This window comes from Rhea americana, unplaced genomic scaffold, assembly GCF_003343005.1.
Source record: "Rhea americana isolate MKP2758 unplaced genomic scaffold, rheAme1 scaffold_58, whole genome shotgun sequence".
NCBI lineage: Eukaryota > Metazoa > Chordata > Aves > Rheiformes > Rheidae > Rhea > Rhea americana.
The window spans coordinates 1438658-1451069 of NW_028186734.1; positions in this window are offsets into that span (position 1 = coordinate 1438658).

A 12412-nucleotide genomic window follows, 5' to 3' on the forward strand; every position below is an offset into this window, starting at 1 on the left:
AGCCAGAAATTCTTAGCTGTTGCTTTATATGTTCATGYTACTTCATGCTTCTTGCCCAAAAATAAACCTGACATGTCTAGCTAATGAATCTGAATTTTGTATTGCCAAAGTTTTCCTACTCTGAATTACAGCGATACTGTTTAACTACTTTTTCCATTTGTTTCTCAGTAGATTTTCTCTTCTGTCTTCCAATCARACTTTCTACTCAACTGGGCTAGTTAGGGCTCTTGAACTCAGCCCTGAATAAGTTTTGAGTTTTGACACAAGATCCAAACTCTCCATGTGCTCTTCTTTTACTCTGAAAAGAAATCTATTGATAAAACTTGTGTTCCCGTTGTTCTCAAAACCCACATTTGGCCGGTTCTTTTAGCCAGGAGGTAGGCAGCATGAAAGCACATRTTCTGTCAACTTTCTCTTTCCTTGTTTGTAGCAAGACGTAGGAGTGGGCTTAAGAATTGTGTTTTGAGATTTGAATGCCTTATAAAAGAAAAAGCCTGCGGGGAATTTACCTTTAAAAGATATGGCATAAAGCAAGCAATAGATTTGTTTTGTTTTCTTTTAAGATATGAGACAAATCAATAAAGTGACAGGAATAATACTAAATTTATTCTATGAATCAACTTTCATAGCACCTCATATTTCTTTCACTCTGTCTGGGCAAAAAGACGGGCAATGCTCCAAATGCTCTTCAGCCCATGAAAGAATAGATCAGGGTTTTGCTTATAACCAATGGGCAATGAGTCATAAAAATGACTAAACTATCATTTTCCTGCTGAGAATAGAAAAAGCAGAAGCTATAGCATTTGTGAAACCATCAGTAGGTTAAAACTCTTAAAGATGAGTTAAATAAAAAATAGGTAGTATCCACAGGGCTAAATGATTTGATGCAAGGCACCTAAAGAATACTTCCATTCTGACTACCAAAGAATTCTCTATGCTCCCAATTTTAATGCTTGATTTTTTTTCTTTCTATCTATACTTTATATTTTGGGAGATTTGTTTTGTTGACTTGTTTTTAAAATGATCTTGTAGCATATTTCCTAGCGTTTATGCAAGATACTGGGATAGAAGTAAATTAGAAATTATGAGAATGTGCTGTTTCCAAAAGAATTGGAGATGGAAAGCAGGCTACTTTTAATTAGCATATAATTAATTAGCAAATGGAAGCTAAGGTGATACATCCTGGAACAGCTAGTTACAAAATGAATAGTTCAGGTCTAAAGACAAGACTGCGCAGTGCTTATGGGGCTGTCTCTGACAAACCAGCTGGGAACTGCTATACTACAAGAACCAGAAAGAGKGAATGAGTGAGTCAGAAAGAAAATGCTTCTGAAACAACCATTCCTGGAAACTGCATGGTACCGCCACCATTTCACATCAGCACAACTTTGTATTTTCTAAGTTAGAAACAGCAAGGCGAAGCTAATATGAAACTCACTTTATTTAGAAACCRAGTCTTTTACCAAATCCTTGTATAAGAACTACTAAACTCCTGAACAGAATTATTTCTCAGGTTGTAATATTGTAATTTTTAAAAATTGAATATTTAGTATAAACTCCGAAAGCTTTTTCATCTTCTTCATATACTCTCTTGCTATTAAGCTTATTCATGTAAGAATATCTACATTTTTATYTGTTTAATCTTTCCCACGAAACAGCAAAAGCAGAGTCCAGAAGGTTAATGATCTAAATGTATATTTCTTCTCTTAAAAATAAATATTCTGACGTCTCAACAGTGAGTTGCTCAGTAGTTTTGTAATGTGTCTTTTATTTAAATGCCTAACAACAGACACCCATGTTCATTATTCTTAAAGCTCTAGGCCAAACTCATAAAACTGTTGAATTGTCTATGTAGAAGCTGGATTTTTCTTTCCTCTGAATTTATATGAAGCCCACAGATAAGCAAAATACCACACAGAATACTCACAGGTCCTAGAAATTGATTATGGAAAAAATCCATTTGTAAATGATTTTCTAATACTGGATTATATTCTAGAATATTTTATTTCTCTAACTGACCACAGGGACCACAATTTGCCATGAAAACATCAAAGAAAAACAAAACTGCTTGGCTTTCAGGATTTAGTTTTAAATCTTAAGGTTTCTTACAGGAACTTACAGGTTTCATGGTTCAATGTGGGTAATARGTCTCATTGGTACTATAGCACACCATCACCAAGCTTTAACAGAAGCCTGTATGAGCCAGATGTAGAAGATAAATGACCAAGATTGAAATGGGAACTCCTTGAGAACGTTCATCTCTGGGAGCCTGGGTGGACCAGAGAGCCTCTGAGAGAGAAGCAACTTCAGCAGAAGTCAACAGCCCAGGACATCTTTTAACAAGAGAAATGGRAAGAGAGAAGGCACCCTTCAGAAATAATAAAATGGGAGACTGCAAACACATGCAGTGCAAGTCTTTGAATACGAAATACTTTGTATATAGTTCGTTTTACAGATTCCATTGCACATTTGTAAAATAAACTCTAACAGCTGAAAAAGCATTGTAAGTTCAGCTTTGCAGATGGCRTTGTTCTACTACTTCTGTAATTATACTAAAACAATAATCTTACAGCATATAAAAGCATRTTATTGCATTACCATACATATAGAAAGCAGGACTAGTCAAACAGTGCATGATATCTTTCTATAAAAGGTAYGCAATGTGTTTCAAGATATTTTTTCTTCTTAAAAATGCCGATCATTCAATTGAGTGAGCAAAAAGCAAAAGACTGTTTGCAAATCTTCTTAGTTACTTAGGGACGTCATGAATTCCAGTTGGGGCTGAAACTGAGGGGTGTAATTTTTGAGATGTTTCAGTATCCAAAAGAACTGAGCACTGTACTGATGAATCACAGCTGGTGCAGCACAGCTTATATCCCTTGGCTGCCCCACCTAAACAAACTGAGRGCCCAGGCCCAGGCACGTCCAAGCATTGCTAGAGTGTGCTAGCTGGCCCAGACCAAAACTGTGCCAGGAAGTGTGCTGACAAACAGTATGGGCTGTCACATATGSAGCAGTGCTGGAGTCCATGCCTCTGTCTAAATTGGTGTACTAGCACAGACCCAGCCAGCCAAACCTGTCTCCTTAGCTAAAGGCAGCTTTTGCAGCTAAGTCCCTCTTCATTTTGAGTTTTGTCAGTGGCATGYGATGTTAGGCACAAGAGATGACGATTGCCACATACTTGATGCTGCCATTGGTTTTCTACGGCAGTCTTAGAAAATCCTTCATCTTTAAATAATGAAAAGGATGAGAAAATAGAAGAACCTAATTTTATATTTTGGGAAGAGTAGATTCATAATCAAATAATACGGAGTGCTAAAAGCAAACTCATTGAGCCTCAGGTGAAAAAGACAAAGGCTAAAAAGTTTTTTATGATCTAACCTTGTTTATCTCCATGAATAAGTACAACAYAGAAAACAAATATTAAAATGGCTTCAGAATGCTATTTTTGTAACTATTTAYGTGCTGTATGGAAGTGACTACGAAAGTAATTCACAAGCTCTATTCCTATCTCAAGTAGATAGCAAAAGAATTCACAAACACTCCCTTGACCTTTGCACCACTGAAGATAGTAACAATTAGATTGCAAAGATAAAAAAAGGCCTTYTTTTTTCTCGTCAGACTGTTTTCTTCTCGTGTGGGGAAAACTCAGATTAAGGTCTCCAAGCATCTACATTTTTCCTTCAAATACTAATGCATTTTCTATGTTTCAAGAGCCAGTGAGTAACTAGGCTAACAAGGAGAAATAAAGGAGTCATTGTTAGTTTGCAAGAAAATTATAGCCAGCTAACTGCAAAACGGAAAGAAGTGGCACTATGTCGTTATACAGAACTGTATGTATGTACTGTGAGTGTATATATATACATATATATACATATATATATATAGTCATTTTCTTCATAAGATCTATCTTATTACCTTACTGGAACTCTTAAGCAAAGTCAAGCAAACGGTTTCTCCTAAATGTATATGTAACATGACATCTGAGGTTTTCTTTTCTTCTTGGCAAACTCCTCCGTCATTGTCTATAGAGCTTCTCATTTTTGGAAAAAGTAAAGTAGTGATCACTCCAAAAACTGCCTCTCCTCCATAACTTGTAGTCATAGGGATTTTGGAAGAAGAAACACAGAGCGAAGTGAAAGGGTTTGCTATTGTTACTAAATTATTCAAGACAGTAAAAGTGAAAGCCAACTGAGAACTGCAAAAGGTTCAAATTTTATTAGGTTACTGATACAAYGAGGATGCACATGAATAAAAGCAATTCTAACCATACATAATTAATGGTCTCTGGATTAGCTGTTACCCCTCAGAGAAAAAAATTTAGAGTAACTGTAACAGTTGAAAATATCAAGTCAACACAAAATAATAATAATAAAAAATAAGAAAATTGGAAAAATCAGTAAGAGAAGAAAGTGAAGAACAGAAAACACAACTATGCACAGTGAACTGACAAGGTACCTTCATCTTGAATGGTTTGTGTAATCCCTTCTCCCTATCCCATCTCAGAAAAGGATATTATATAACTAGAAAATTCAAGAAGAGAGTTACAAGGCTAGACAACTACGTGGAGAGGAATTTTCTAAAGTAGGATACTTCAGCCTTGAAAAACATAACTGAAGGGACTACGACACATGCATAGGATACTATAAGAAGTACGGAGAACAGAAACAGAGAATGATGTTGCTTTTGTTAACACAAAACTAAGAGGGATTAAAAGAAATTAGCTGATAGCAGGATCAARGTAAATGAAGAAAATTCTTTTCTTCTGAACAGCACAGAGTTAAACTGTAGAATTAATTTCTATAAAAGACAGCAGAGGTCAGAAGTTTACATGGGMTCAAAAAGCAGTTAAACAAATCCATCAAAATACAAAATCTGGGTCCAAACACTTCCAGGCCACAAACCACTAGGAGAGTATGCTCTTATCGCTGATTGTGTGTCCAGGTCTTACTCTTGGAGGCACAGCAATGAAAAGAGGTTTGCTACAACCGCTGCATATATTCTTTTCTCTTGACAAAATCTTCTCATGCGCTGAATGAGACATTTCAGCCTTTTCAGACAACAACCTCAAGCCCTGTAGGCTCAAGCTAACAAACTTTGTGATGAACACTGCCTAGTACTGGCAAAGGTAAGGGCTGTGAGGGAGTGGGGAAAGCTCCGTTACTTTCTGGATGGAAATCATGTGTCACCTATCAGAACTGAGAGAGCTGAAGCCAGGATAACCTCAGGAAATTTAGATTCAAGCAAATCCCCACTGAGATCTAGAAGTATTCAAAAGCTGGTTTCATGGGGAAGAAGACATGCTATTGATTGAAAAAGGGCTCCTCTGGGTATATTTCATTCCTCCGTCCAACAAGGGTAGCCTGAAAGCATACTTGTGCTGACTGAAGAAAAATTTTTAGAAGCATTTTTAAACAAATTTCAGAACAGTAGAAATGTTTTGGTTGAAATAATTTTCCAAGAAAATTCAGGCTGAAATTGTGCCAAATTTCAGACTAAGCATTTCCAAGTGTGGCAAAGTCATAGGCACTGAAAATAGGTTTTCAAAATAGGATATTGCAAACAACTTGAAATATCATTAGTACTCTCAGTCATATCTTTCAGGTTAGGATCTACAGAGCTATCTCTGATATCATATTTTTCTACAATTACCAGCATAGAAGTAGCACTAAGAGCCTTCTGTTATCAATAGAAAAAGAGCAGTCCCAAAGGCAGCACCGAGAGGGAAACAGAGGCTGCTGCTCTCAGCCAAGGCTCCCAGGTGGAGTTGCCAGGACTCCCGYTTCCCCTTCCAGGACTCACAGCCAAGAGGGCTTTAAGTCATTCTGCCTTACAGCAAAGGATCTCCAGGATCTGTTTCAAACAGCGCTGAGTATTATCCAACACCCAATACTACTGAACTTGGCATAAATGTTGGTTTTATTCTGCAGATGCAGTGTCTGGGAAGCATCCGGATCATGAGAATAATAACAATATATACTTTTTAACGTCTTAATTCTAATTTTGACAGAAATAACATTTAAATATCCCCACGAATCACAAAACCAGATCTGGAGCCACCTTCAATGTGAAGTTGGTATGGCTATGCCAGAAGAGGTTTTGTTGTGAAGAAGGATACAGCTACTTGCACGTCTGACCCCTTGGTAAGAACTCCAGTGTTTTAGCCAAATCTTCTGCTGAAACTGAACTTGAGAAAAATGTCAGACTATGAATTAGAAGGGTTGAGGCTTTGCAAATAGTAAATGCTATTATGGAGGTGGTAACCTCCAGCAGAATAGCCAGGCTGACAGCTGGGGATGATAAYGTCTTAAACTACTGCAACAAGATTTGCTCATCTGTCAAAGACCTTAGTGAAACCAAATAGCTGGCTGGCTGGGAGTAAGTCACCCTTCCCAGCACTATAGCATTTAGTTTCACCAGCTGAGACCCAAGCTGCAAGCTATTTCCACTGCATATTACCATTCCCTGAAGCTATCAATCCTGAATGTCATATAAACAGCTACAGTGTTGAAGCAAAAATACTTGCAGCAGCCTGGTAGYGGCTTGGTACAGCCACAGAAAGCGGCTGGCGTACAGCAAAGCAATGGGAGGCGTTTGTTTCCCTTCGCTGCTCAGTTCTTGGAAGCAGGAGGCAGCTGCAGAGAGCAAGGGACTCTTTATTTATTTTTGATGCTGACAGTTAGTTTTATGACAAAGTAAGGGGATCAAATGGGAGTACAGGAGGAACTGTTTTTCTCAAGCCCAGAATCTTGCTTTAGGGATATTAGCCCCACATGATAACTCAGACAACCCAAAGAGAGCAGGTGTAGCTGTGGCTCTCCCACCTGCTCCCTTCCCACTCCTAGCTATWTTGTGCTTGGTTTAAAGTAGCAGTTATGACCATTCAGATGTGTAACATCACTGCAGAAATTAACACTGCAGTACCTCCTTACGCTATGTCCTCTTCTATATCCTGCCTCTCCCTGGGCTTCCTAAACCATATGTAGAACTATATGTCCATGAAGATCTGGAAAGCTCTGGAATAGTGTTGTACTCATAAAAGATATGGCTGTAAGTCAAAAACTGGCAATCTTTATTTCCAAAACACAATTATTTCATTTGATATTAGTTCCTGGTAATGCAGATATAAAAAATTCATTGTGAATTAAAAGCTAATAGCTTTGCATTGCCAAAACAATTATATTTCATTTGATATTTTTATTCTTGGTATTGCTGATAGGAAAAAATCAGTATTCAGTTAATTGTAAGAATACAATTGGCTGACAGATTTCATGTACAGTCAACTACAATATCAYGTGGCTTTGTCATGTGCTCATGCTCTAGGAACAAAGCAAGCGACCAGATCTGACAGAGTGAGGAACTTRGGCATTACAATAACTTTTTAATAGRTATTACAGATGACCATAACTTGGTTTCCTGAAATTATCAACTATCTTCTTATGYGTTAGAGCACGTTGCATCTTGCTATTAACACTGTCAAAGCTGAATGCCCAAAATTAAACTCCTGAATTCACATATTTATATATGYTAATACTAGTTTTGACAGAGTGAGACATTTTACTTCAGATAATCAGGATATTTATAAAGAGGCCCTGGAATTCCCTAAATGCTGAATTTTGTTCCTAACTTAGGCAGTCAAGATCTTATGCAAAAACTATAAATAGCTTTCCATACATGACTGCATTATTTTTGTATATGTATAATAGAAGCCTGTGAAAAAAGAGACTAGTCCAATGAATATTCCATCAARCAACAGTGCAACATAAGGATGGTATTGCTGGGAAGCTATGGTTTCTTTGCCTTTGTTTGTTTTTAGTAAAAAAAATAATGAAAGACAAGAATAAATGCCAAAGGAATTATTTTTACAGACATCTCAAGCAGCAATGAACTATCAGGCCCAGAGTCTATATACAGCAAGACTTCTGAAAAACATAAGCTACAACGATGTGGCTTGTTTGTTGTCCAAAATTTGAAATATCTAATCAAATATAGTTACCACTCAAAATACCYATAGTATATTTTTAAATTCCTCTGATTCATTCAAGTGTAAAAACACAAGGCATTTTCATATGAGCACCTGGCTGAGACGAGAATCAAAAACCAGCGTGGCTGGATGCCTGTATGAGACAATAGGCTGTAACTAGCATTGCTTTGAGAAGAAACACTGCACCTCTCAAACTSTGCCTCTCACCTCCGCTGACACCTCATGCGTGTTCCCATAGATAAGAGACTCACTTACTGCAATTGCTTCTGACTTCCAAACGAAGTGTCCCACACAGCTAAGGAAATTAGGCATGGGGCAACGTGTAGTCAGAGAGACACTTAAACAAGTCTCATGCCCCTGAGTGGGCAACATAYCTGCAAATGAGTTTTCGTAAATGCAAGTAGTGTGAAGTCTATGAAGGGCATAGGGGAGAGGAATTAAACAGCTAAACACTTTACAGAATTTTAAATTAACTTCTATGCTCTTACATGTCATGGCAGTCAATCAAACAAGGACCTCTGCTCATGGTGCAATTCCAGATATAAAGCAAATAAGATGTTAAGTATGCAAAAGGAACAGAACTATCAACAGTGTGAATAATACAATAATTATTCTATATACAATAAAAATGCATCCTTTCTATTATTTTTATCTGGAATGATGCATAGCCTATGCATTATAAAGAACCAGATGAGGCTCAGAGGAGACTAATAAGAACAACAGGGTTAGAAAAAGCTCTTGCATAGCCTGAAAAGGCTAAGGTGGCTAACAGAATACTTTTAAAGCAAGCAATCTTCTGTTTCTTAATGCAAAAAGAACAGGACGTTCAAAATCAAAAAAAGAAAATAGTTTACCACTCAGCGTGGCTGTAGACAAATTGGGGAACTCATCACACACAAAGTCATTTTGTCCTAGAAATTATAAAGATTCAAAAAGTGATTGAATATTTTACATGGATACAAAGAGTTAGTGTAATCTTATATGAGAAGGAAGTCAAACTACTGCATCAAGGCCTAATCCTTTTCTAATCATCTCCAACTCAGAAGAGGCCAGAATTAGATTCAACCTGTATGGGGTAAGCAATTCCACATCTATCTGGAACAAGACTAAAATATATTTCTGGTCTAATAAGGTCCCAAGTCAGAATGAATATAGTATTTTCTCTGTCATATGAGACAGAATGGGGGCTTTTCACTTTTTTTTCCTTCTTCTTCTTCTTCTTCTTCTTCTTCTTCTTCTTCTTCTTCTTCTTTTTTGTTTTTTCCCGGGGCTATTTGAAAACTGTTTGAAACTTTCACATCTGACAAGGTTGCCAAGAGGCAAAAAATGTACTGATAGATTCTTCTGTCTCTGAAAAAATATTTTTCTGTTGAAAATGTAAGATCTGTGCATTAGAGCAACAAATATAAGGTGCTTTTCAAAATATAGCTATTCTAAAACAGACTTAAGAATCATTTGTTTTCAAGTCCTCTTCCACATGAAAAAAAAATAATCAAACTGAAAAGGAAAAGAGATAGCTCTTTGAGTCTAAGCAGAAAGCTGCTAGACAGTCTGCTGGGACTCATGCCCTGAACATACGTATGATCATAAAAAAGGATGTGTTGGCTGCCTACATTCATGTCTGTGTTTTCAGATGGCACTCAGCCTGTTCACATATTGATTTGACGTTTTAAATAAGGATGGGTGCCAAGGTGTGTTGGGTTTAGAAAGGCAGCTTGCATAAATAACATTGCCGATGGCATATCATTCACAGAAAGTCCTTTGTGTGTGCCAAAAAAATCATAACACCAGTTGTCATTATATTTTGTGGGAAGAATAGCCTGCTTTAGACAGGAAATGGAAGACAAGATACATCATGCTGCAAAGCAGTAATTACGTGGAAAGCAACCTTGGATTCAGTCCTGTATCCAAACACACTTAGAGATATGCAGGTTTCCGTAAAATGGCAAAGGATCGCCTTGGATAGCTGACTTACCCTGCCCCAAAGTCAGTATTATCTTCCAGTCCTCAGAAGAATTTAGCATCTCTATGGGATTAAGGTGTTTGAATTTGTGACGGTGTTGCACTGTTAAGGCTGTCTACCATGCAGCTCCAGGGAAGTATTTATTTCCTGTATGTTTGGATACACTGCAAGAGAGGAATGGAGAGGAAATGAAGCCTGGGGCAATGGGCTTACYCCTCCTCCTCAGTCAGCCAGCTGCATGCTCTGTCCTATCATTGCCCTTCTGCGAAAGCTCCCTTTGCATTCCCTTTGCCAAAATACGATCAGGTAATCCCCCTTGCTCTAGTACAGCTGATTCCAGTCCTGTTAGGAAGTTTATTAAAAGAACACCAGCAAAAGAAGGCAATGTCTCCAGGACAGGCTGTTGAAAAGGAGGGTTAGGAGCRAGAAGAACTGAACTGGAGGACTTTACCGGCAGGCTGCAGAAGGAAGGCTACTCAGTGGAACAGTGAGGGAAAAAGCAGGACTTTAGTTCTTCAGGCTAAATTGAATTTTTAGTATTACCAGGAAACAGYTCATTACATGTTTTTTCACAGGTTAGAATTAATATTTTATGTTACTGAGGGATTCATAGGTGAGAAAATTAAACTTTTTCTATAAAATTATGAAAGACAATCTATGAATTGCAGGGAGCTGATACATCGTTATGTATCTGCACTAGACATTTACAATACTCAAGTTTGTTTGTAGCCATTATTGTTTCTTTGGTATTTGATAGCCATTCTGATATTTTGGTTTCCATTCTCTCCTGTTTCTCACCTTCTTTGGGATTAGATGAGCTGAAGCTGAAATACCCTCTCTAAGGCTGAGGCAGGAGAGAACAAGTGTCATTGATAACATCCAGCTTCTCTTCTGTCACTCTGGATTTTTTCAGTTGTTACTATCTCTCACTATAGTTGTACTAACTTCTCCACCCTCATCTTGTCCTCGGCAGCACAAAATCTCCCACTTTGTCTCTTTATTTCGATCCTATAGAGAACTTTTAGGGTAGCTACAGAAGCTCTCCCTCAGGGGGACAAACATTTGTTCATGCCAGGGTTTAAAACACATCTAGTTCTCACAGCTTGTCATTGTGACCAAGCGTTGTGCACCTGCTGTTCACAAACAAAACCAGATATTACGCCTTGAACTCACTGAAAGATTCACCATTAACTGAGTGGGAGTGGGGTCACTCCAGTAGCTCAAATCAACACTCCCAATATCACGGACAGCCTCCCTATTGAGTTTAGTGGATTTGGGTTCACTGTCTATTTGAATGCTTGAGAAGTATTTTCCAGAACTATCACAGACCGTTTCTGTATGCTGTGGAATTTGAAGTTGCTAAAATCAGGGTTTTAAAATGAAATCAACACTAAAGTCTTCAAAGTAGTGTCTCTTACTAATATTTTTCTTATTGAAACTTACTTTTCTTATTATAATAGCAGCTTTGCTGCAACATATAGAGCTCAGATATTAAATACAACTTTTGAACAATGATGGGGAAAAAGAAGGCTTTATTTTATTAGAGGTGGTTATGCTAACTTCTGGGTGTAATTTTTTCACTACAGTATAGCTAGCTTTTCATGTTTAATAACATTTATGTTTAATAAATGAAATGATCTATGTTTAACATTGTTTRAGGAAGAAACAGCTAGTGATCTAGAAAAGAGCATAAATATTTGGATAACTTATGGTCTTATAAGCAGTTAGACCTAAGCAGTAGGACAAAGCTAAAGTTTCTCTAGGCTGAACCCAAAGTCAATTAAAATGGCTTATCTATACACAGATAATTGTACTATTTATTTAACTACAGGTTAAGTTGTCCTGTTTTTAATAATTAATTTTTATTATGGGGGTAGATTCATTTTACAGAGAGYGCCACAATTAGTATGGCTGACAGCTGATTTGTCTATCTCCAAACCTTTGGACTGACATATGAAGTCTTTCTCAGAGATATGCTTATTGTAGCATATGATTTATGTGGGCTTACTTTGCATTTAATTGCTATGACATATCATAATGAAAATAAAAACCCAAAACTTTAATTAGTCCYGACAATATTCACACTTCAAAAAAATATATCTTTTTTCTAACACTTGTGCAGGAGGACCTATGCAGACTCTTCTAAGTGCAATCCAAATTAATTTGACTGCTAGATTTGCTAACTTACCACTTGAATTTTGCACGATAGCTGACAAAATTCTCCATGCTCTCAGCAATGGGCCTGCTGTTATTCTGAAGATAGGAGGCACCTTACAGCTAACTCAACTGCCAGTAGCTGTATATCATTAGCAGTGACAGACTCTCCYGGTCCCGCAGGGATTTGTTGTCAGACAGAGTCAGGCTCAGAAACTGGCATATCGTTACTGTGCAATGTCTCCAGCTGATTTGCCTTCTGGATAGCTGGAACTGTACACAGTCATTCCAGTCTTTTCTTTTTTTTTTTT